Source organism: Eucalyptus grandis, chromosome 9 (genome assembly GCF_016545825.1).
Source record: "Eucalyptus grandis isolate ANBG69807.140 chromosome 9, ASM1654582v1, whole genome shotgun sequence".
Lineage (NCBI taxonomy): Eukaryota > Viridiplantae > Streptophyta > Magnoliopsida > Myrtales > Myrtaceae > Eucalyptus > Eucalyptus grandis.
The window spans coordinates 40,510,727-40,534,372 of record NC_052620.1 but is presented as its reverse complement, the minus strand read 5'-3'; the positions used below and the strand labels follow the sequence as shown (position 1 = coordinate 40,534,372).

At 40.4% G+C, this 23,646-nt stretch overlaps 2 long non-coding RNA genes across 3 annotated transcripts; one reads left to right on the top strand and one right to left on the bottom strand.

Moving 5' to 3' along the window:
- The first annotated feature begins 12,090 nt into the window (after positions 1-12,090).
- Positions 12,091-12,703, top strand: LOC120288067. Its single transcript, XR_005546308.1, has 3 exons — positions 12,091-12,259; positions 12,427-12,542; positions 12,633-12,703. It is a non-coding gene; the product is annotated as an uncharacterized LOC120288067 (long non-coding RNA).
- A 2,651-nt stretch (positions 12,704-15,354) lies between these two features.
- Positions 15,355-20,106, bottom strand: LOC120288178. 2 transcript variants are annotated; one of them, XR_005546474.1, is made up of 6 exons: positions 19,966-20,106; positions 19,813-19,881; positions 18,996-19,141; positions 18,657-18,861; positions 18,310-18,404; positions 15,355-15,372 (listed from the first exon to the last, which is right to left on the bottom strand). It is a non-coding gene; the product is annotated as an uncharacterized LOC120288178 (long non-coding RNA). The 2 variants fall into 2 exon arrangements; XR_005546473.1 differs by lacking the exon at positions 15,355-15,372 and adding an exon at positions 18,000-18,183.
- Positions 20,107-23,646: the final 3,540 nt, after the last annotated feature.

The window sequence follows — 23,646 nt, the reverse complement described above, 5'->3', positions numbered from 1 at the left end:
AGCCGGTGGGCTGTCAGTGCGGAAGAGTGGACGTAGGCTTGGAATAAGCCGAACCACTATAAATCTTGTGTTCATTTCTCTCTTCCCTATCCTTTACTTTACTTTGATTGTATTTTCCTTTCTATCGATTGCCTAAAATCGCTTCCATATCTCGAAAATTTGTTTGTACACCTATTCACCCCCCTTTAGGTGATTATACTAGCTATCTCAGATAGCGTAGCTAGTGCATCAGCAAACTGGTTATGAATTCTAGGTAGGTATTCAAACAAGATGTCTTGGAATTCTCCCACCAATTCTTCCAAGTAGTCGTGATAAGGCACTAGTTTGGCGTCTCTTGTCTTTCACTCGCCTAAAGTCTGGAGGATAATTAAGGCGGAGTCACCGAACACTTTTAGTTTTGACACTTCCATTCCAATAGCCACTTGCAGGCCGATGATGCATGCTTCATATTCGGCTATATTGTTGGTGCACGGAAACATCAATTTTGCAGCCACAAGATAATGTTGCCCATTTGGGGATATCAAGACCGCCCTAGTGCCGAAACCTGACAAATTTACAGCTCCGTCAAAGAACATAGTCCATGTGTTTTCTTCTACTGTTGAAATTCGGTCGTCTGGGGAATCATCCTCACGTACTTCCTTAGGGCAATCTGCTAACATATCAGCAATCACCCGACCTTTAACTGATTTTTGCGACATCATTTGGATGTTGAATTCTGAGATCAGGATTTGCCATTTGGCCAATTTTCTCACCAAGGCCGAGCAACCGAGCAAATACTTAATTGGGTCACTCTCAGTTACAAGGAATGTTTGGTAATGCAAGTTATACTGCCGAAGTCTGTACAACGCCCATACCAATGCAGCGCATGTTTTTTCTGACTTGGAGTAGTTTTGTTCCAACGTGGTGAACTTTTTACTCAAATAGTAAATGGCTCACTCCTTCCCATCATGGGGTCCTTTCTGTGCCAACATTGCACCTAGGGATTCACTGTTGATGGTAAGGTAGAGGGTCAAAGGGTGCCCTGGAGTCGGGGGTATTAAAACTGGGGGTTTCATCAGGTACTGTTTTAGATGCTCAAACGCCAGTCGGCAGTCGTCATCCCATTTGATTTGTGCATCCTTCCTGAGAAGTTTAAAGAAAGGTTTTGCAGTTTCAGAAAGCTGGGAAATGAATCGCGCAATGTAATTTAATCTTCCTAAGAGGCTCCGAAATTCTTTTACAGTCGAGGGAGGAGGCATCTCAAATATCGCTTTAGTTTTTTATAGGTCCATTTCTATCCCTTCACAACTCACAATGAATCCAAGTAATTTGCCAAAAGTTGCCCCGAACACACATTTTGCTGGGTTCAAGCGCAACTTGAACTGGCAAAGTCGATTGAATAATTTTTCTACGTCTTCACATGGCCTCTCCGTGTCTGGTTTTGGCGATCATGTCATCGACATATACTTCAATTTCTTTATGCATCATGTCATGGAAAAGGGTGATCATGGCACATTGGTAAGTTGCTCCAGCGTTTTTCAGGCCAAAAGGCATGACCTTATAGTGAAAAGTCCCCCAAGAAGTAATGAATGCCGTATTTTCCTTGTCTTCCTCCTTCATTTTTATTTGGTTGTATCCTGAGAATCCATACATGAAAGAAAAAAGTTTGAATCCAGCAATACTATCCACAAGAACGTCTATGTGAGGTAGCGGGAAATCATCCTTTGGGCTTGCTTTGTTCAAATCGCGGTAGTCGACACAAATCCGGATTCAACCATCTTTCTTCTTCACCGGTACAATGTTTGCTACCCAACTAGGATATTGCGAGACTTCAATGAAGCCTACTTCCAAGAGCTTCATTACTTCTTCTTCAATCTTTTTTGACAACTTAGGCTTAGTTCTTCTTAGCCACTGCTTCTTGGGGGCCACATCAGGGTTGGTTGGCAAGTTATGCTCCACGATCATTAGATCGAGGCCTGGCATATCGGCATATGACCATGCGAATACATCTTGATACCTCTTTAGGAGGGCAGTTAAGCTTGCAGCTTCTTCTTTAGGAAGGTTCACGTCAATCTTTATCTCTTTTGGACCTTCTGTGCTGCCTAAATTGACAATGACGGTGTCTTCAATAGTAGGGGGCCTTGTTTCTTCGTGGCGCTTCCAATTCCGTTGAATTTCGTCGGAATCATCAAAATCATCATCTGAGTCACCAAAATTGCTATCATGGCTACTTACGGTGTTGGTCTGGACCATTCCCATACCCTCGCTTGCTGCTAGATTATTCCTGTGTCATAGAGTAGATAGGCTAAGAGAACAAATAAGGTTAGTAGCATGCATGCTCATTTCTTTTGAAAATGTGATAAATTGTTCTTGAAGATTTAGGACAAGGAAACATGAGGAGACCCGGGCCTTAGATTTCTTCTTTCATTTGACGGCTGGCTATCATCAACAAGCCGGTTTGGTGTGTCTCCTCTTGCCCTCAAAATGTTTTCAACTTTATTTATTAGTAGACGGATTTACAAGGTGATTTCAAAAAATAGTTTCTTGAGTGGAACTGATGTTGAAAACAAAACAAGCCAGACTTTAAGAAATATGTATAGGCTCCCACGTAGGAGAGTATGCAGAGGAATTAAGAAGGATTCTACTCGAGCGGGTCTGCACCCATTTCCCCTTATAGTCTTTCGTTGATAGCGTCCACTAAGAAGTCTTCATACCAGTCGCCAGCCACGTCTCCATGTGCTCCCGGCTTTGCAGATTTTAGATCATCCATGCCTTCCCATTCATCAGGGACGATGTTGTGATGATGATCATGGAAACTTTGGGGGATTGAATAATTGACATAGTAGTCAAATTTACCACTTGGTTGGCCCAAAGTGTCTATGATTGCCTCTCCTCTACGTGCTTCCTTAGCATGCTCAAGGAACATGGTACGGGTGCTGGGTACCACGAGGAGATTATCCTTGCCAAAACACAGCCACGGAGAGCGGAATGTGAATACCCCAGTCATCTAGCGAGTGTCCTAATTTCCCCGAATGATAATCACATTGCTTGGATGGATCATAATCAAGGAAGTACTCGAGAGTAGGATGGCTCAGTTCCCTGCCGATTATCCCTTGCTCTAGGAGGATGGGGAAAATAATGGCCATTGATTTAGGAAAAAGGCGAATATGACCGTGTGCTTCTTGGGGATAAGGGTAGCCATGCCCCTCGCCAGGTCGTGTCAGTAGGGCCTTCTTCATTTACTACCAGCTCCTCATTGTGACGAGAGCATAATGCATGGGTAGCTTGAGCAAAGTTTTCTGTCAAATGGTGTACAGTCTCGCGTAATTCTTCGACTTGGTGTTGAAGCTGGATGAACGAGAAGTTATCGCCTGTCTCTTCTAATTACTCTTCCTCAATGGCACCTATGAAAATGTCCCCGAACATGGTGGTCATGTCATCTGGCCCATCTTTCTTTATAAGTGAGGGCCAAGTTGTGTCTTCATAAATTATGGGCAATTTCGCTCTTCCGGGGTTGAACCATTTTGAAGTATTCACTTCCTCTTCCTCATGCATCATCCTGGCTGGGCCTGGGAAAGTTTCCTCGAAACGAGGATATATAAGGCCGACTTTTTTCTTTGCTTTTTTATTCATAAAATATCCTAAACCGATAGTATAGGGTCTTCTCAGGGCTTCAATAGGCTGACGGATGCCCTGGCCTCTCCTACCAAGCCCTTGTCCTGGAATGAAACCGTGTCCAACCATGATTTTTCCTACCATGATTGCAGTGCTTGATACTTCGGGGACGAGGGGCAAAATCCCTCGAGTTTCGTGTATAGTAGACATGAGCTCGAACGATTGATAGATGGCTTCGCTTTTGTCACTAGGTTCAACATAAGGGATGGCCGTCTCGTGGTAGATGCGGTGATCTTCTTCTCCGCGGACCGTAATCAGTTTTCCTCCAACCACGAACTTCACACTTTGGTGGAGGCTTGAAGGTACTACTCCTACGACTTGGATCCATGGGCGCCCTAAGAGGAAATTGAATGCAGTGGGGATATCCATCACCTGGAACAAAATTTTGAATATGGTTGGGCCAATTTGAATGTCGAGCTCGATCTTTCCCACTATTTTCTTCTTTGTTCCATCGAATGCTCGAACAAAAGTCCTGGGTACTTGGATCCATGATCTCTTTATTTTAAGGCGACAGAGTGTCGCTAGTGGACATATGTTAAGAGCAGATCCATTGTCAATCAACACTCCAGCGACGTGAGATGCGTTGCACTTGACTGATATGTAGAGGCCCTTGTGTGTCCTCTACCCTCCTCAGGGATCTCTTCATCAGAAAACGCCATCTGATCTTTTAGAAGGATGGTACTGACGAATTCCTCGAGTTTGTCATGCTCAATCGTTTCAGCGACATGTACTTCACTTAATACTCTCATGAGGGATTTCTGGTGCTTGACAGATGTCTGAAGTAATTCTAGCAGAGAAATCTGTGCTGGTGATTTTCGTAATTGTTCGACCACATTGTATTCGCTGGCTTTGACTACAGCCAAAAACTCCTTGGCTTCTTCGTCAGTGATGGGCTTGGCAGGCTGCGTATTGGCTTGAGCATAGGTTCGCCCAGATCTCGTGACTAAGCCAACATCAAAGTCGTAAGACCACGGTACTGCATTATTGCCTTCATATTTGTAGGGCTTGGGGATTTCAATGACTATAGTTGCTTCTGCTGTCGATGCTTGAACTATGGCTCTTTCAAAGACGCCCTCAAATGGGGTGGAATCCTTCTTCTCCCTTCCTATGCTTAGCGCGGCAAATTCTTCATCCCAATTGATGACGACTTGCGATATAGTAGAGACCATGCCGATGTGGCCGGCGTACACAATTATTTCAGCCTCCATCATCCTTGACACCCTTTCCTTCATTGTTGCTAAGGGTGGTATTCCATTGCTTGAATAATACCCAGCTTCTACTAGCCCTCAATAGATGTCAACAATAGGTATTTCGCCATTTCTGATTTGACCGGCCTCTGAACTGAATATCGCATTTACCTTGTCGGCGTGCTCGAGGAGTGGATTGCTTTGGACATTTGGTTTTGTAGTTTGGAATGAGAAAGCTTTAGTATCTAGTAGGTTCTAGATCCAGTGCTTAAGGGTGAAGCATTCGTCAGTCGAGTGGCCTACTTCTCCCATGTGATAGTCGCATTTTTTAGATGGGTCATAGCTGGAGAATTTTTTAGCGTTGGGTCGCTTTAGCTCAATTGAGAGGAGGTTCTTGTTTCGGACGATTGCTAAAACATGTGATAAAGATCCAGGAAGTGGGGTGAATTGTCTTCTATTGTTGTAGCGCTGGGGTGGTTGACAACCGGTGGTCTGTTGTTGCCCTGTGCTTGTTTGAACGGACGGGAGGTGACCAGTATTTGCAGTGTAGGTTGCACTGACACCTACCAGGGATTCTTTGTCTTTTTTCATGTTGAGCCTTCTACTAACAAGTGTAGGTTCAGTGAACCAACCCTCCCTCAACCCTATCTCAATCTGCTCTCCTACTGGAATGAGTTGATTGAATGATTCAGTGATCATAGTCACCATTCAGTTACGGTATTCATAGGGGAGGGTTTTGATGAATATTTTTCTTAATTCAAAATCAGTTGGTTCGAGACTAATCTGGGCGGCTAGATTCCTCCATCTAATAGCATATTCTTTGAAAGATTCATGCTTTTTCTTTTCCGTGCACTCAAGATCCTCACGAGAAGGGGTAATATCCATTATGAACTTGTACTGTTTGAGGAATGCCTCGCTTGCTTCACTCCATGTTTCAAGGAGGTTTATATTTTTTGTGATATACCACCTTAGGGCAGGACCTACTAGACTTGACTGGAACAACTGGATCATTAGAGGCATATTATTGACGTATTGGGTCATTCGAATTAAGTACATTTGCAAATGAGCCCTTAGGCAAGTCGTGCCATCATACTTCTCAAACTCATGCATTTTGAATTTTTCTGGCATTTTGACCTTAGAGTAGATAGAGAGGTCTGTTGGAATAGGATCTTGAAGGCCCTGCAGTTGCTTTAGCCTCTCTTTGAGCTTCTCGAGGCATTTGTCATGTTCAGTCTTAGACAAATTGTTAGGCTTTGCTTTCTCAACTATGATTTGGTGCGTGTCATCTTCTAATTCAGGCATATTATCATCGGTATCTCTTCCTTGTTCACCTTGGATAGACGATTGTGGCAACAACACTTCAATTGAGGCTGGGGCGGGAGCCAATTTGTCTTGGATGGAATCTATTTGCTTTGAGAGTTGCTGAAGCACATTGAAGAACTGCTTCATTTCATTTTCCACAATCTCGATACGGCTTGGTACGTTCTCTTCAGCCATTCTAGTTTAGCTTTTGTCGAATGCAACTATGTCGTGATTACCTTTATTAAAAAATGGAGAGAACGTAAGCTAGGGAAACATATGGAACACTAGCCCATGGCAATGGTCAAGTCACATTTATTTATTTAACAGGGGATTTATACAATGCCAAAAGGGCCTTCCAAACAGGGTAGAACGATCCTAAATATTCACATTAGAAATATTCATATCAAAAAGCCAAGCTGCCCATTTTTATATGCGATGGGAAATTCCAGTCTTGTGAAGCTACTTGTTCCTTCGTACTAGCTTTCATACGTGTCTCATGCTTGTCTCCAAGCTCTTTTCAAGAGATTCAATTCGCCCTTGCAAGGTAAGTTTATCAACTACATCGGGGATTACTGGTTGCAGCTCCTCGAGAATTATATGGTTGAGGATGTAGAATGTGGATGCATGATGATCTTTGTTCTGCCCCTTCAACTTTTTGGTATGACAATCTTTTCAGTGTGACATCTACTCCATGTGTTCTGAATTATGCGGATCTCCTCCAAGTAGTTGTAGTCTGTACGAGTGAAAAGGATTCGGAACAATCTGATTTGAGCGGTGGCGGGATTTCTTAGAGAACCTGTGCGACGAGCCACCCTATATGGATAATATGAGGTAGCTCCGGTGAGGCCCAGCAACGGGATGGGGTCGTAATAATTAAGTGCAAAGTGCGCCTCTCCTGCAATGAACCATTTAGTTCGCCATAGGAATGTCTCAGGGACCGGGTCTTTTAGCAAGTTAATCCACCGAGAATACTCTTCATTGGGAGAATATTTTTCCAAGGTTTGAAACTTTCGTAGTGCCCAAATCCTTTGATATGGGAAAAGAACCACATTTGTAAAATTTCTGGAGCGGCCCTTATGATTTTTTCTTTTTGGTCCTTGAAACGACTATGGGATAAAAAGGTTTCAACTAAAACCATGTTTACATATCCTGCTCCGAAAGTGACTTGATTTATTACCCATGCGATTGAATGATTTATGGCATTCTTTCTATATGGGAAGATGATAAATCCAGAGAAGGCCAATAGGAAGATCTTGGTTTTTGGGTCATTGATTGTTTTTCAAAACATTCAGTTAAGAATGATAGTGGAAAAGCATTGTTGTTGGCTCCAACAATTTCTCTTACCGAATGATTTTTTTAAAAGCGTGATAGACTGACCACGGGGTCAAAGCCAAATGGTGGTTTAGCGAGCTCCCTTCCCAAGGGCATTCCTATGGCGAGACTGTACTCTTCCAATGTTGGAGTCAGTTCAAATTTTCCAAACACAAAGGTAGATGTTTCAGGACACTAGAAATGTGGTAGTGCTCGAATGACTCCATAGTGGATATTGATTTGGAGCAATGGGAGGAGATGACCGATTCTTGCTTTGACGCGCTCTTGGCCAAGCTAATCTAACTGCTTCCACCATCTGAGAAGCTCTCCCTTGGAGGTAGGAATGAACTGGATATCAATTCTTCCCATCGCATATAAGAAAGGGAAATACACAACCTGACCCTATTTTGCCATGAGCCAGAAAAGACTGAGTAAAAGTAAATAAATTACTTCGCTTTTAAAGAAAATGGCAAGCATAGAGACATACAGATGGGACGTGCGGCTCGATTTCTAATTGAGAATGTTTGTTGAAATTAAAAGGGTATCCGCTCATTGCGTCTCGCGTTAACAGCATACCCTCCTAACCTCGGCTAAGAAATTCAGGGAAAAGAAAGGCAACCTCTACATCGCAGTCTCGCGTTCGAGGTCGTATCTTTCTTAACACCATCCTAGAAATCTTATGGCGGCCGGGTTGTGTGTGCCATGTGTAATGTTAAAATAGTAAAGCACGCACAACAGTTTATAATCACAAAATATTTTATTTTAACATAATAAAAAAAAAACTCAAAGCTATTACCCCGCACAAAAGAAAAAAACAAAAACCAGAGTCAGCAAAGTGCTTAAACAAGATAAAACGGCCTAAGTTCTCAAATGTCTCCAGTAGTCGCCAAGCTGTCGCGACCTCTTTTTTTTCAGCGCCCACATCAGGGGCGGGCGCCTGCGGAGGCTAATGGCTCGGCTGAATTTAGTTATGCTCAGACTCTCCCAAGTCCACCAATTCACGACTTTAATAGTCTAAGTTTTTAACCTGCAAGTTAATTTTTAAAACGGAGTCGCCACTAATCGATTTGGGGTAGGTTGATTAGAAACCCATGCAAAGTATTTGGAGAAATACTCACTCTTGCGCAACCAGAGAAATTATGATCGCAGACTTGATTACATTAGTTAATTACTAATGCCATTTCGGTACCTAATCTTGTTTAAACCCCGAGGTTTTTTTTTTTTTTTGCTTGGGGGATTTTTCATGGGTTTTAGGGATGAAAAACATTCTTTGAGTCTTTTTCTCTTTTTTTTTTTTTTTGGATTTTTGAGTATTTTTAGAAAATAAAGTCTTTTTGGTTTTTATGAATTTTTTTGGCTTTTTCATTAATTTTTGGCTTTTTTTGGATTTTTGGCATTTTTGGAAAATATGAAATATTTTTATTTTTTTTTTTTTTGGAAAATAAATTATTTTTCATCTTTTCTGGATTTTTTTGGAAAATAAAATATTTTTACAATTTTTAATATTTTTGAAAATAAATTATTTTTTTATCATTTTTTTATTTTTTTGAAAATAAATTATTTATTTATTTTTATTTATTAAAAAATTATTTTAAATAATAAAACTGACCCAGGTCGGATCCATGGGTTGTGTTTGACCTAGGCCAGCCCAAAATGCATACGGGCCCAACTTTTTTTTTTTTTAATCTTTAAAATGACGTCGCGACCGGGCAATAGTTTATTTTTCATATGACACCCGGAAAGGTTTGTATGCCTATTATTGACCTCAAATGTAGTATCTTCCTTTTTCTTTATGCTTGCCACGGGTTGCTTCTTCGTGTTATTTAGAGTGGCTCGTCTTTAAGCTGTTTTTAAAAAACAAATTTGAGTTTTACTGTGTGCCTAAGTGATCCAAAACTACCCCGAGTGCGGTTCACTTTTTCTTAGCACCTCAAAGCTGAAGCACATTTACAGGTCCTTCTTGGTAATCTGCCTTGGGTATACTAACGCATACTGAAAGATGACCCAGACACATGAACTACCAACCGCTGCACGTTTGTGGTGATGTCAATCGAATAATTTGTTTTGCTTATCTTGTCATGTGTTCTTCCTTTACCAACCTTGATTCTATATTTGCAAGTAAGTCTTAAGATTAAACATATATGTGACCTTAATGAGTGACCGCGAACTTGGGAATCAATTCTATACTTACATTTATTTCGTGACCGCTAGTATTGTAAGGTTCAAGTGCTTGTTGCTTCTTCCTTGAGGTGTGGCATCGACCCTGCTAACAATTCTATGAACATGGATCATAATCCTTTGCCATTTCTTATTCTCTTTTGACTTCTTCCTTGTCAAGTGATGCTAAGTTTGACCGATGCTTCTTTATCATTTGGTTGGAAATAGGAAAGGATCAAGGTTTCTCGAGAGCTGCAACCCACGAGGTGTAACTGATAAGACGCACAGTAGTATAGACACAGAACAAGCTTTGCTGGCTATGAAGATTTGGAAGTCCCCCCATAAGGTAAGACGCACTTTTGTGAAGCTCAAATAAAAAATTATCATGTTACAGCATTGCAGTTCTCTTGATTTGCATATTTGCTTCTTACATGATCAGAATATAGGTAACTATATCAAAATTAATGTTGTCCCTTTAAAGGCATCATATTATCTGGTCTCTTCTTCTTTCTTTTTAGGGTTAGATGATGTTTATTTGCAGAAGCATTTGAGAAAGCAATAAAGCATGGTAACTGTGTTCTTTCGAAAAGCTATGACAATGGAAAAACATATCAATAGATTTTTGGTGAAAACGTTGCTTATATTGACTTTGGAATCTTAGGCAGCATATATATTAATGAACTGACGCACAACAGTGAAGCCAAGGATCTTGCATACCCTACTTGTATCATTGCATAGGTGCAGATCTTTAATATCATCAATTTTATTTCTACTTTGCCTCTTTGTAAGACAGATTTTCTTCCAAATTGGAGATGTTTGTGTGTAGTGCTCGATTACAAATTATAAGTTTAATTTTGATTTGTGGAAATTTGGTAGACCGAAATGAGAAAACTTATGTTTTTTTTTTCTTGGTGGTAGATTTATTTTGTGGTATGTCAAGTCGCAACAATCTTTAAGACGAAATAAACGACATTGATTCTTGGCTCACGGGATTGGGGCTCTTTGAGGAAGCTGAAAGCTTGCTGTCTATTTGAAAAAGGAACATTCAAATGGCTGAATCAGAGGTAATTTTTCATGCATACTATGTGAAACCTATTATGCTTTCTTAAGTAACATGTTGGATGATATCTTGCTAGTAAAAGCATTACATTACTTACTTTTTGAGTCAGGTATAACTTGCCCTTTCTCTTATGGAACCATAATTTAGCCCTACTTGGAATGTCTATCACTTTTAGTTCCTATGTGAAATAATCTTCTTGGTAGGGAGCGATTCTTGATGGTTTATAACATACGATGGCGGGTGCATGGTATGAAGTTTTAGAATAATAAATTTGCAAGTAATGTCGCATCTCATATGATATTATCTCACTAAAACTATAATGTTAGTGTCTTGTGAGGCTTTTGTATTTTTTAATGTTTGTCATGTCAATGCAATGCCCAATTCACAAAGAGCAAACGAATTTTTTCTGATTCGAAATGGATAATTGTATTGGTCAAGGAAGAAGGTAGAGATATGAGTTGAATTTAAAATGGGAAAGATGCATCCAGCCTATTCATGTAAAGTGATGGGAGCACTATGTTATGCTATTACAATGAGAAGATTAAGATGAGTAGTGACACGATCATATGCTTAATTGTTACATGTTCACAGCTAATTGGTGATGGACGTACTACATATCAGAGCAACCACGATGTCTTAATAGAGCATTTTTATTTTCATTGTTCGCTGCCCCTGGCTCTTTTGAGACATATTTATCTTGACATGTTGTTTAGTAAAATGTAAATAAATTGTGTATTCTGTTGTATAGGGGTCATCAAACTCTATTGAGCGTCCTGTGATGAATGAATTCAACAATTCTGAAGAAACACATACCGATTGGCCGAAGTAACTTACAATTCTTGGATGGGACGACCCCACCGTTGTCACCTCTACCTCTGAACTATTTTTTAGCATCCCTTTTCTGGGAAGGTTTCTATCTTTTCATCCAATGAACCAGGCTGCCGCCTTTGCCATCATTTGTCATCACAAAAGAGTGAGAGTGAAACTCTAGATTTGTCATCATTTGTTCCTAGCCATTTTGCTGCCTTGCAGCTATTATAGTGAAAGATGTTGATTTTATGCCATTTCATTTTCTATATTCTTCTTATCATTAAAGTGCAAAATCTAGGGGATTGAGAACGTCATCATGTGCACATCAGATGTTGTGCTAAGGAAGAAAGCTTTTGATGTAGTGGAAAGGGTTAGTGTTTTTTACTTAAGATGTCTGCTCTTGCATCACTAAATAGCAATGACTTGCTCAAGAGGAAATTGAAGCAGCGGAAGAGCTTTTGAAGCATAGGAGAGTGAAAGTGAAACTCTAGATTTCTCATCATTTGTTCCTAGCCATTTTGCTGCCTTGCAGCTATTATAAGGAAAGATGTTGATTTTATGCCATTTAATTTTCTATATTCTTCTTATCATTAAAGTGCAGAATCTAGGGGATTGAGAACGTCATCATGTGCACATCGGATGCTGTGCTAAGGAAGAAAGCTTTTGATGTACTAGAAAGGATTAGTGTTTTTTACTTAAGATGTCTGCTCTTGCATCACTAAATAGCAAGTGTCGCTCAAGAGGAAATTGAAGCAGCGGAAGAGCTTTTGAAGCATAGGTAAGGGGTTTTGGCTCCAAAATTGCCGAACTCATTATACGCCTGATATATGTTAATTTGCCTACAGATCTTCAAGCAAAGATATTTGAACCTACGCCAGAAGGTGCTGGTAAGGTGGTCCTTGCGACAAATGGTTTTAAGGTTGTATTTTTAATTGATTCGCGCAGAGCATAAGTGGATACAGAATGTGGACAGGGCTCCCAACATTTCACTAGGACAAAATGTCCGGACGAGGATAAAGCAATTCTCTTTGATGAATAAGTTCAAGAAGAAAGTTCTCAGAGTGAGTCCTTGAACATTGCCTTGTTGGATTTCATTGCTGTTCTTAGTGCAAAGTTAAACTCGAATCATGTTTGCCGCATTGTTAATGTAGGTAGTAGCAGACAATTTGCCTGATGAGCAAGTGGATCATATCAAAGAGATGTTCGACGTGATGGACACCAAGGAGATCTAACATTTGAAGAGTTGAAACATGGCCTGCACAAATATGGACAGCAAGTTGCTGATCCTGATGTGCAGATGCTGATGGATGCAGTAAGATCACCTATTCAACAGCTTAGCACATTTTTTTTGGACATGGTTTATGTTTTCTTCTTCCATGTCGACGCATTGTATGCTGTGAAGTGCATGATTTTGCTTAAATTGCAAGGCATTTGGAAGATTATGGACGGATTACATAATACGGAAATATGTTTTTCATCAGTTAGTCAAAGATTTGATCATGAGGTTGTATCACCATTTCACATAATTGCTAGCACTTCTTGCAAAATCAAGTGGGTTTCTGATAATTTGATGAGTCATGATTTCTTGTATTAGCATCTAAAAATAGAACTCCATCTTATACGAGAATAGGCTAATGAAGATGGAAGGGGAACGCTGAACTTAAAGGAGTTTGTGATTATGTTAGTCCACTTGAGAAGGATTGGCAACGATGACCACTTTACTCGAGCTTTTGAATTCTTTGACAAGAATTGAAGCGGATATATTGAATTAGATGAGTTGAAAGAAGCTTTGATAGATGACAATCTTGGTCCGAACAATGAAAAATTTATTGAAGACATCATTTTCGATGCTGATCTAGATAAGGTAATACATAACTAGAACAACCTGCAATTTGGAATCTATGTATATCGTGTTCATATATGAAATAGAGTGCTCATTCTGTGATGGATGTATTCTAGGACAGTCGAATCAGTTATGATGAATTCAAGGCCATGATGAAAACGGGCATGGACTGGAAAATGGCTTCACGCCAGTAGTCGAGAGTGATGCTGAACGCGCTTAGTCAGAAGATGTTCAAAGACAAACCTTCTTCTCTTAGAGGCTAAAAGATGTTCCACCCATGGCTTCTTAATCTAATCCAGATGAACCGTGGAGAAACAAAATCGAAGTCTAAGGGTATTGGGAAGGAGGCATTATACAAAATCATTGCATTGGTTTGCTACTGCAGGGACATAAATGCTGTGAAAATTTTGAAGAAGTGGGGTATAATAGTTAGATTCCTACACCGCTTGGCATTTAATTTTTATGTTTTTATTTTCCCTAATTAAAGGGAAAATCAATTGAAACTACTAATCAGAGTTGGTTTGCAATGCCCATCCTAATCAACTTAAAGAATTTGGAGCCCCATGTTGCGGCAACCTAACCATCTCCATTAACAGATGGTTTTTAAAATTAAATGCAAAGCAATGTCATCGTAAAGTTGCATATTAACTTGCAAATCTCATATCATAGGATACTAGATCTTCTAGCTCATATCGAGTGAAATCACCGCAAGTTTGAATACAGAACACATGATATATTGTAAAACTCAGCTACATCCGTCAATTTCATGAAATGAATTCACCCCTTAAGCCCCTTCATAGATCGTAGCACCTATCATTCAGATAAAATACGTTGGATGATATCATCTAGGCGTGTATATCAAATATATTGACCAAATGAACCATTACATATGTACTCATATAGACCAAAATTTCAAATTGTAACTTGAATATTGCAAATAAACTAAACAACTTGAGCTCATCCATCGATACCATGAATCTATTAAAATTAAGATACATAGCTCTATATGCTTCGCAACATTCAAATAAAGCTCATAAGAGACCCATCCAAGCTTCAAAGCAGCTATTGATGTTGTCCACAAACAAACGTGTCATGTTCCCATTAAAAGTACATTGCTCTTTCATGTAATGAATGATTGAACCCATGCGTTCGTTGATTGTGCACGTTCATATGAGAACTGCAATTTTACTTCAAAAAAAAATATCTATTTGAAGCACATCATACACAAGCAGAATCATCCTTTTGGTTTTGCGAACCGTCTTGAGTAAAAACCGTCTTGAGTGAGAGCGCCTCCACGCATCCAACAGAATTCGAACTCTGAAGTAATTCCTTTCAAAACAAGGGTCAGATGAACTCCAATAGACAAAGTAATATGCGAAATATAAGACAAATGGAGTACATTTGCCTCTTCCAGCAGCAAATAGATGAAATATTAAGTGATTGGTGACAGTCACTATTTCTTTCTCTTTGCCAAAGTAGTACGGTACTGAGGATGAAATCCTACAGCCTATATACATGGGCCGGCATTATAGGCTGCCACCATCAACACGCGACAACAATAAAACAGGCCAAAAGCTGCTGCTGCTCGTGTGCTTTAATCAGTCAGCACACCACACCAATAGTTGAGCCTCCTAATAATTGATTTGTCACTGGGAACTTGAACGATTCATACCAATAATCCCCTTATAGGACACTGCCCATGCACTTGAACTAGTTCCTTGTCCATGAAAGTCATGTTTCTGGTGAAAACCATCCTTCTTTGTAGATTTTCCTGTCACTGCCCTCATCGGCGATGCTGGGAAATCTAGCAAGTGGTTGCAAATTTAACATTAGCATACGTGCGATGATTGCAGGACTAGTGAGACGGGTCATCGGTTGGGCTGGAACCAGCTCGAGTGCTGGCAGTTCCCCTTCCACCACCTCTACTTGCCTTGCTGCTCCCTCCATTCTTAGAGCCCACTGCCCTGCTGCAACCACCATGGGAATCCACATCTTATAGCCCACTCTCCAATGCTCTCATGAGGTTCTCAAAGTAGTTTTTGGTCACACTGTAGCAACAAAAACAGATGTAAGAATGTCAAACGCATGTCTCTGTGCACACATGGGCGCTCCTTCTGGAAGTCACACCAGAGGCAATTAAGAAAAGTGTCTACGTAAACTACATTGCAGCTGAAGTAAAGAGGGCCACCGATTTTTCAATAAAAGGAGAGCGTGTTTGTGATGGGAAAATAGCTCCGAGAATTCTTGTTTCCCAGTAATACTCTATGAACTTAAATAAATAACACTAGTCAGTTGTCCAACAGCCTTATAACAACCAACCAATGCCATATGCACTGGAAGATCATATTCTTGGTAAGTCCACTGTCGAGGTTTGCCTTTCAAATCAACAATCTTTTTAGCATAAAAATCCAGTCAAAAGAACTAGTGAGAATGCTTTTGGCTCGAATCAACTTTTAAGTTAACATCAAACTGCAGAGTCAATATTATTCCATAAAGTAAACTTTGAAAGCTTGACAATAAAGAGCAGGATTAGAAATAGGAATGCTATGCTCAGGATGAGTCATAAGCTTCGCCAGAACTTTTTAACATAATATATGAAGCCAAAAAGAAGTTTCCGCAGGAATATTACATGCACTAATTTATCAGGAAGAAGCTGCTCATTGGTGCATATCATGCTCTCTCCAGAAACGATAAAGCACATTTTTTGGCAAAAGGAACATAATCACCAATTCCAATATTAGTATTTTCATGTGCTATTCAGAATCAAAATGGGCAGGCGTTCTCCTATATGACAGAATGTCTAGCCCCCATCCTTTACAAGACACTTTTTTTGAATCATAGCCTAACTATTTCCCATTTCATAGATGGATATCTAGGGACTCAAGTCTATATAAAATTGACTGTACACAATTGTAATTTTTACCAGACATATTTTACTCGACTAATTATCAAAATTGAATCTAACAAGAAGATACCTGGTAAGTCCAGCTAACTTGGTGCGGAAGTCATTAAAGTTACAAGAAGGATTCTCATCACTAAGGAACTGGTGAAGTTCCTTCTCTGCACACTGATGAAGCCTTTCCAATCCAGACTCTGCCTCACCTGGTAAAGAAACCATTTCATGTAAGTAAATACAACAACAAGAAGGATATGCATGGCCATTGTCTATCCACAATCCTACTCTCCAATACAAACCTTTCTGTAAAACCTCAGCTCTATCCTGTCATCCCACTTTAACAAAACATATTGCCACAACAAATCATGAAAGATACAAACAACCAACACTAGGTTGATCAAACTTTAGCATGTCCCATCACAACATTTTCCACAAGGTCAATTTTATTTCTATAAAAGAGCTTCAATTCCATTCACACAGGTTGTCAACATGGCACCAACAAGTTCACGAATAACAAACTCTCAAAACATATATTTTCAGCATGAATCCCTGGCCTGCTCTGATAAACTGGGTATGACTAGAAGGCAGACAAAATAACAGAGATAAGCCTGATAAAACTATCCAGAAACAGGATAAAAAGACTCCAATACGAAAGGTGACATCAAAACAATAATGTTAATTTTGACAACACCATATCAGTCATTAAAAGTATTATAGAAAACCCATCCCAGTCAGATCTGTTGAAGCGCCTCCTACCACTACTAGCTCAATCAAAGCTTCGAAATGTAGCAGAGTGATTGGACTCCATTTCCATCGGTCCCATCCACCACCCTCCACAGAAAAAAGACCTTTATCCTATAAATTTTCATATTGATAGACATTTCTCGAGGTCAGAAGGATGATGAATGTAGAATTTTAAGATCAGGCACAAATATAGACACTTAAAACAAAGTCTACCTGGTATCTCCAAGAGATTTCCCACCGCCCCCCCAAACAAAAAAAAAAAAAAGAAAAATCAACTGGAAAATTATATAGGGAAAATAACACTAGTCAGTTTCCACGCAAGCATTGACTTGTTATATAATCCATACAGATGGTTCTTTCCGCCTGTTGGTAGTTCTATATCTGTATAGGACCAGATGGGAGTAATAAACTTGCATAAATAAATCAAAAGGAGAATTGCAGTGGCTAAACTTAGTATTTTTCCTAAAATAAGAAAAAAAGAAAAGACACATTTAGAATTACTGTACGTTCAAACTTCAAACTGACATGGGTGACATCATTATCCTCTAGACAAATCATCCAATTTAGCATTATTGGATCTCCTCCAGAGAAAATATGTGAATGCACTAACCATATGATAGCAAGAACAAGCATATCCATCTATTAAGAAATTCCAAGGATTCCAAATTTAACTACAGAAAGGACATAATTGTGGAACTCCTATATGATGTCGACTGGTTGATTTTAGAAGGTCCAAAGGTTACACCATATATGATAGCCCTTTAGGCCATCAAATATCTCATACTGCTGATAAAAGCATGCCCAAATAGGACTATCTATGTCCAACCTAGTAAGTAAGTCACATAAAACATTCTTCTTTCTTGAAAGAGGAAAGATGAAACAATCCGTTGTACACCATTGTCATAGAACCCAAATGATGGCAAATTCTACATGCTTAAAGTTATCTGTACCAGTTCATGTTTTCAGATTCAGCACTGTTCTTCATGATCCACTGTGTCACAGTGCCACAATCTTACTGGATGGTCCTATGTACACTGCAGTAGATCAAATCAAAAGTATGTCAACACACTACTTGCTACATATTGATACAAGAAATTTCCAAAAAGAAGCTTACATTCCAGCAAAAGTCGAAAGAGCATTGGCAGGAAACATCGTAACCTTCACTGCCAGCAAAATATTCTACAGCGTATTCACAGCCAGGGGTAGGACACCACTTGGTCTGGCAGTAGGAAAATGAGGTAAAGGAAATTATATTTCATTTAACAGGCACCCAGTAGTGCAAAGTCATTATCACACTTAAAAAAAAAACTTCACACAAAGAAAAAGATTATGGTTGCACATATACCTTTCTATTGTCTTCAATGTACAAGCGAAGAAGATATTGAGAATACTTTTTCTTATCTTCTTTAGGCGCTAATAGATTTATCATGTCTTGACCGACTGCAGCACCACAAGATGGATCAGGACATCTCAATGTTAAACATCCAGGACCATCGTTTTTTGATGTGCTTATGTAACCTATCACAATGCTCACATTCATTAAATGACAGCAAAGACACAGGAGTAAAAGCATGTAAATTTCTAAGGTGCACAGTTAATCCAGAGAAATACTTCCTAGAGAGTCATATCTATCAGCTGAAGACAAACACACAAAGATGATGATATCACACGACGTGGTCATGTGGTACTAACTGAGACTCGCTTCCCACAACCCATCGCGAATCCTCTTGTTCCATCTGGCATGCGAGGTCCCGGAGGCTGCTTCGCCACAATTGCAGTCTCATTACTGGTGAGATTGTTCAAAGAAGAGCCCCCAAATGATTTCCCCCATTATTCTGATGGTATTGGCCTCCTCTACGTCCTCTTCCCTGGCCTCAGCCTCGGCTCTGCCCTTCCCCTGCATTCTCATGGAATCCAAGTTTTCAAACCGATGCTCAACCAATAGCGCTGCCATACAGAAGTCTAACCAAAGGTCCAAATTTGCGATTTAATTTGGCATCATTTTAGTTTTAAGATTGAGACAACACTCACCATATTCCCCTGGAAGAGAGCATCAGATTGCTCAAAAGACTCCTCAAGTTGTTGCTCTGGTCGTTGCACAGATAAAGAAGCATCTTCTTCTTCCCAGGGTTCTTCTCCATCATGTCCCTTCTTCCCCATGCTTGAGAGGGTTTTGCCTAGAACCGGGAAAAACCAACAAAGATGAATTATCCCAGTTTAGCAGAGTGCATTAAACCCAAACAAATCTTCAATCAATATTTTTATTAAAATCTCAAATGCATGCACATAACACAGTATGAAGTGAAGATCCCCAGTTTTTGTCACCCAGCTTTCAGCAAGACCGCAGTAGAAATTACCATGCATAGAATGAGAAGTGAAGTCGAGCATACATTCGAGGCTTTGAACTAGAAAAAATTTTAACTATAAGAAATCTGCCATCCCACCTGCACTGAGGTAACACTGATTCTACAGAAAAATGTTAATCTTTTAACAGTCACATTCATTCAAATTTTTTTTTGCACCACATACTGTGAACATGCAAGTAGCATTAATTCAGTCGCATCAAAAGCAGGATGAGCAGACCCTATATTCCTAAGTGGAAAATGTCAGTTCTTATCAGTGACTTTCTATGCATGATTTCATTTGCATGATTTCATTTCTTTTCACATCACAGACATTGTCAACCTGTAAGTGCCATTTATTAAGCCAAAAAAGGGATAGGCAGCTTTTGAATGTGGTCATTTTTACGATTTTCAAAATGATGGCTACCTATTTTTTACCATAGATTTACATAAATTTGGAAACTAATGCTTTCGTGCAACTAAAGAAGAAAAAGAGGAACAGATACCCTGTGTCTATGCATTAAACGAACCCTTAGGCCACTTCTCTAGTTCCCCTCATCATTTAGCTCTTCAACCTGCAATAATAGGACATGTGCATTTTAATTATGATGAGAAAAACATACATCATAATGCATCTTATTGATAGAGGGAGTACTCACTGTTTTCTCAGCTACATTGATGGATTCAAATTGCACAAAAGCATGCAACTGCATAAAATATACAATGTCAGATATTAAGGACCAATCTGGATTGACATTTACTTATTGCTTAATCTAAAACTCACGCACTTTGATTCTTTCAATCTGAAACTCCTTAAATTTTCGCAGCCCTTAAATGATGACGCATAGACTCACATAAGATTTTTCATTATAGTTTAAAATTTGACAAATATTTTAAATTTTGGCGGAAAATAAAAAAAAATACCTTTTGCTTTTACTTAAGTCCAAACAAACATGCCCTAAACTTTCATGAGCACACTTAACTATAAAAGAATATTGATTGTGCTTAATCAAAATTCAACAAGAAAGGCTACAGATGATTATCTTTGTTGATATCTGATAGAAACGAACACAGAGACAAGGGCCACCAGACACTTCATCAATCCATGATTCTAAACTATAGAACAGAAACACAATACAAAATAATGCATGAAGTTAGTATAGAGTCTCATGCAACCAAAATAGAGGACCTACCACTACAGTGATTAATAGTAAAAAAGATAAAAGAAAAATCAAAACAATGATAAGAGGTTTGAATAGCTCATCTCCTCAGAAAGCTGCAAATACCTTGTTAGTATAATGCACGCCATCAGCCTTTCCTGATCTGGGTGCTGCAGAAGCTCCGCCATCGGAAGCTTGAGGCTGATGGCGTGCATTATACTAACAGCATGATCTTCAAGAACTAATTATGACAATACCTTGAAAATGCGCTGCCAAAACTTAAAGGCACAGAAGTTCGCCATTAATATCGCCTCCTTTTGATTAACAGGGGGGTTGTTAGTAACTCCACTAAAGTAGCAATTTATGTACTGTCTGAACTGGAAAGAAAGGGGGAATAGCCAATAAGAGTAATGTTTTTTTCCTGTTGATGGATCTAGAATTGCACAATTTGCATTTTCTTGATGGGAAGTACCAAATTTGCCTCCGCAAAAGGATGCACAATGGGTAGAGGTTGCGTGTCCAGCAATACACCAAAAAAAATACCCTCATGTAGCAATCCAACTTCGCCAAACTTGATTATGAACAGAGATGCATCAAAAGACAGGGAGAAACGTGAAATTAGTCATCTTCAGTCTCTGTATGTCAAATTCAGCTAAACACAAGAAACCTGCAATTCTCAATGGTTCTCTCACAAAGCAAACAGAGAGATAAGCTTCTGGCTCCATGCTTGTGAGGATGTCCCACCATATCTCTCGTTGGCACATGAACAAAATAAGAGGTACTTGTTGGTTTAAACAGCCCAAGCTGCAATGAATTTGCCTAAGTAAACTACCTATTTCGATAGATCAGTAGACCAAGAAGGTAGATCTTAGAGAGAAATTTTGATCTTATCCTTCACAACTGAGTTAAACCTTTGGAATTGCAACGCAAATGACTATTCAGAAGCACGCAAGGATCAACTTCTCCAACAGACACGATTTTGGGAGAAAATAAAAGCATGGAGCGACCAATTTAGGCTCAGAAGTCTCTAATCTCTTAGGAGGACTATATGCAAACAATCTCAAAAGATACCGCCGTTTCACTTATCTGAATAACACAGCAAGCCAGCAATAATCCTGATGCAGATGTAACTTTAAACTTCAACATTAACATGGCACCAAATTCTACTAAGTAAATCCAAAAAGAAAAAGAAAATGAACCTTCAGACGTACGGGAGTCGCCAATGGGGCGCCTATCGGTGGGGCTTGGGAAGGCGACCGCGTCGGCGGCGTCCGCGTTCAGGAGCAGGGGGCGCTTCACGGAGGAAAGAGAGAAAGAGCGAGCAGAGCGACCTTCGCTCGCGAAGAGGGAGGCCAAAACGAGAGAGCAGGGGTTCGTTGGCGTCGGGGTTGGCCAGTAAAGGCGCTCCGCAGAGAAAAGAGGGAGAGAGCGGAGTGCAGGTCACGAGAGGGAGGCAAAGGGGCGTCGGCATCGGCGTTGGCGTCGGGCGCGTAGGCGGAGGCGGAGGCGGAGAAGTCGGCGTCGGAGTTAGGGGGCGACGGAGGCAACCGGCAGAGGGGCGTCGGCATCGCGGTTTGCTGGAAGAGAGGCGCGACTTCGAGGACGAAAGAGAGATAAAGTGCACCGAGGTCACGAGAGGGAGGCGGAGGCTGCGTCGGCGTCGGCGTCGGAGTCGGCGTCGGAGTCGGAGTCGGGGGCGACGGAGGCAACCGGCGGAGCGGAGGTGGAGGGCCGTCGAAGGGGGGAGAGAGAGAGCATAGCGGACTTTATGTTTTCCTCTGAACCGTCGCAATTTTGTTCTACCCGCAACGGAATGGAGAATGGGGAGAGAGACAGAGAGGAGAGAGAGGAGAGCAGAGGAGAGAGAGCGTCAGATGGTGTAGAGAGGTGGGCCAGGGAGAGAGGAGAGAGAACCTCCCGCACGTTTGGTTTGAAACGGAGAAGTGGACGACGTGGACTGACACACCGACAGGTGTCACGTAATGAATCGTTCAAAGCACCGATTACGTGACACTGTTAGGGTACCTAATATTTTTTCGCTGTTACTGGATATGAGCACAAGATTGCTCGCCATGTCAGCTGATACGAAATGAGAACAACCTGTTGAATATTTTCTCAATGCTTCAATGACAACGCGAGAGAAGACATTGGGGAAGAAATCAGATCCAAGCCTTTCAAAGCAATTTGGCAAGCGAGGATTGCCCTAATCGTGTTCTCCAGGAGCTACGCCGACTCGAAGTGGTGCGTGAACGAGCTGGTCGAGATTCTGGACTGCAGGAAGAGGTCTGGAAATCATGCCCACTTGGTTGTTCCCATCTTCCATGAGGTAAAAGCCGGAGACATTTCGAACTTGACAAGCGGAAGTAAATTCGCTCAAGGTTTTGAGAGATTGTGTGGAAACGAGCGAGATGATGGTCAGATACAGAAATGGAGGGACGCCCTGACAGAGACTAAGCATTTGACAGGATTCGACTTGAGGAACGATGCCGGAGAGTACGTATCTCTTCCTCACGTACATTGCATTATCATTTTGTGACTCGGATCATCTTGATTTAGAGTTATGCGTATTTGATGTTGAATGAAAATTCAAACTCTTTCAAGTTTTTGCTATTTTTTGGTCCATGATAGGCTCATACAAACCATTTCTCCTCCTGAAAATATTGGAAAGTCAGAAAATAATTTTCCTTTGGTACTAAGTTTTTTCTTTATCCTAATCAGATGATAAACCAGGAGAGAATTTTGCTAAGTTGAATCCGTTCCCTTAATAAGCATCAAAATCCAAAATAATCTGTTTTAGTAGTTTTTGCACGAGAGATCGTTCAAAGATTTCTATTTATAGATAATTGGTTGGGATTCTAATCATTTAGTTTTAATGGTAGACCAATGTTACTTCACTAGGGGTGGGACTTCTCATTTCTTAAGGCCTTAAAAAACACGCTGACCGTCGCCGCCTATCGCCTCTATGCTTGCCTTTAAGGTACCAGTGACGGCCGCTCTGCTAGCCGACAGTGCATACTCGCGACGGTCCCTGTTCCCAAAGCTAGTGGTCGCAAGACTCTTGAGGAAGTCTACAGGGGCGGTGCTAGAATGGTTTTAGGACGTAACCAGCTCTCCTCATCGCCTCTACATATTGCTTTTTCTTCTTTGTTTTCTGCAATTGTAGTAAAATATATGTTCGAT